We start from the raw sequence: 3,138 nt of genomic DNA on the forward strand, positions 1-3,138 counted from the left end.
TATAAGAAAAATAATTTTTAAAAAATGATCAAACTACGAAACGTCAATAAGAAATGTATGGGGGAGAGTTTTCGTTTGAGTATATCTTCTAAATGAAAAAGGATATTGAAAAACGGATTTCGGCATTGAAATCAGTGTAAAAATGTAGTTTGTAATGATGTGTCACCACAACACTATCATTACATTGAAAAAAGTATCTATGTCCAATATGGCGGATCCAAGATGGCGGCCAAAAACGTGTTCCCTATCAAAATGAAGAACTAACCACCTAATTAATACAGGTGGTGGTCCCAAGTCAATATCTCGAAAAATGTGCATAACAAATGCATGTGAATTTTTTTTTTATTTGTCCAATGTATCTAAATATCTTGGTGTACTGGACCGCACACTGACATTAAGGCGCATTGTATTGCGACTAGAGGTAAAGGCTATTATTATTAGGCTATATAATTTGAACAGACTTAACTTATCTTATCATTAAGATCTCAGACGTTGGCTGAAAAAGTTTTGCAATTGTAGATTTCACAATAACTCAACATTAGTAAAAACGGCTATAACGCCTATATTTTATTATTAAAATCCGCAATTATTATAGCCTAAAAATCCTAAATAATTACATCCTCATCTATAAGTATAAAAGAGGATGTTTGTATATATATGTATATATTTGGCAGTGATAAACTCAGACACTGCTGAACCGATTGCCACATACGTGTAGAATTTCATGGAATAGGTTTATACACCATCAATTTCGTGATCCGTCCAATGGCTCCGCCCCAGTGGCTCTGGAGTTTCCCATGTTAACCTTATGAGAAATGGAATTAATGAATCTTAACAGCTGTTTCAATTAAACAAGTTGGTTCTGTTCTGATGTTCAATAGCATTAAAGTTACAAGGATTACCAACTGGGTGCAGCACTATTATTTCTTTTCTTTTACATTTATGACAACAGCTAATTTGCAACCAAAAGGTGAGTGAGCATAGCGAACGAACTTCAACCTGGAGGCGAGTTAGCGTAGTGAACGAGCTAACCTGAAGGCAAGTGAGCGTAGCGAACGAGCTAACCTGAAGGCAAGTGAGCGCAGCGAACGAGCTCCAAACCTAAAGGTGAGTGAGCGTAGCGAACGAGCTCCAACCCAAAGGTGAGTGAGCGTAGCGAACGAACTTCAACCAGGACGTGATTGAGCCATGCGAACGAGATCATCTTGAAAATTAAGAAGTTAAACGGGGCAAAGCCCGCGGGTTACAGCTCGTATATTTCTCTGACTATAAGCCAATCATCGGTCTCAGGTCAGAAACACGACCCTCGGCTTTTCATCCAATCTCAAAAGGCAAAGAGAATACGCAGCAAATGCGCATCAAGTGAGGTGTTGTTTTTAGTCACCAAAATTCACTGCGAGAGTCAACTGATAGAAAGATTTTTTTGTCAAATATTGTGGCATATTTTAAAAAAAGTGAGTGTCATTAAATGTATAGCTTATCTTAATATTCTCAACCAAAGCCAATTTTGTCTCTAACTTTAATACACCTAAAATTAATAATAAATATACGAACTACAGTCGATAACTAGCTTAACTGCTAGCGCTATATTTGTCAGCGGCGAATACACAAACTACTTGGGCAGTTACCTCTCAGGGCTACAGAAGCGCTAGCTGTTTCGTTCGTTACTTGCTCGTTCGTTTTGTTAGTTAAGATAAAAATACTATGAGACTATGATGTAAAATAAAATTGTTGATGTTATCACTGGAATAATGCCAGATATGCTGCGTAGAGTTTTTGAAAACTTCATTGAACGGCTGAATATGTGCATCGCTCGTGAAGGTCTTCACCTGGACGATATCATTTTTAAAACTTAATGAAAAATAAATGGCATTGTATTTAGATTTCAGAAATAAAAAGCTTTTGTAATAATCTTGTATGGTTTTTATACAGTTAACCGATCAAATCAGGGAGTCCACTCTGCCCCACCCTGTACCTTCGTGACCTGGCAAGACGTGATCGGGAAAATTTGATTATCTTCATTGGCAGTATTAATTCCATTCCCTTATTTGTCCATTACCCATATAATAGATTTATTCAACATTGGACTTCTACACCAACCCTTGATAAAAAAATAAAGCTTTATATTCTAGTTTTATATTTTTGTTCATATTCACGTTACCGGGAATTACATACTGTACCTAAATAAAATTCTAAGATTTTTTCATGTCAACATACATCTGTTTACTCATCAAATTTTGTTGTTGTCACTATTAATTAATTGATTACCATGTTAAAGTCTTAGGTTTTTTTATGCTTCGCTTTCCACCATGATGCTTCGCTATAATTACATGTACGAGAACCTGGAGCGGGGAAATTTAATTGATAAGTTTTTTGGGCCGTCTGCTGCCCATACACCATGCATCTCCCAGATAGCAAGACATCTGCTCATATAACAACTAACAAGATATTCTTTCTGATAACAAGACATTCCATTATATAACACGTAAGAGGTGGCCGTGGTATACCTGTACAGTATTTTGTGCTGGTTTTAATTTTTTTCAATATAGCACAATACATTTATTCCCTCCAAAAAAGAGTCAAAGACGAAGGTAAATGATAATGTAATGATTTAAAAATTATCATTTTAAATTGTACATGCCAGGCAAAATAAGGCCAAGCTGTTGGAAGGGGAGGTACCATTGCCAAATTTAGTGTACTTGACTTTTTTGAATCACTATACACTTTACAGAATATTTGTACAAAACCTTTCTGTACCTGGGCAAAATTTTACTATAATGTAATAGCATAGATAAAACATGGTAATAGTTACCAAGATTATTCTTAGTTTATAGTTAAAGGGTATTTTATTAGGCCTATCAAAATATTAACTAACACTAACATATTATTATCGTTAGTGTAATGCTAGAATGGTTTTTGGTTTGGTACTTACTCCACCCTTGTGTATAACTTGGCACAATCTGACATAATTTTGTTTGCAGTATATTTTTGATGGAGATTACAAAAATGTTTGTACTTTTATTACTAGTTTTTATAGTTTACCTCATTCTGTATTGTATTGTATTGCAGTAATTCCCATTTGTGTATCATACAACTATTCAGAGGGGTGGAACGCAATAACAGATTATGTATGGGGAA

The sequence above is a fragment of the Macrosteles quadrilineatus genome, unplaced genomic scaffold, assembly GCF_028750875.1.
Source record: "Macrosteles quadrilineatus isolate MER2022 unplaced genomic scaffold, UCM_ALF_1.0 Scaffold_3__2_contigs__length_128488019, whole genome shotgun sequence".
Lineage (NCBI taxonomy): Eukaryota > Metazoa > Arthropoda > Insecta > Hemiptera > Cicadellidae > Macrosteles > Macrosteles quadrilineatus.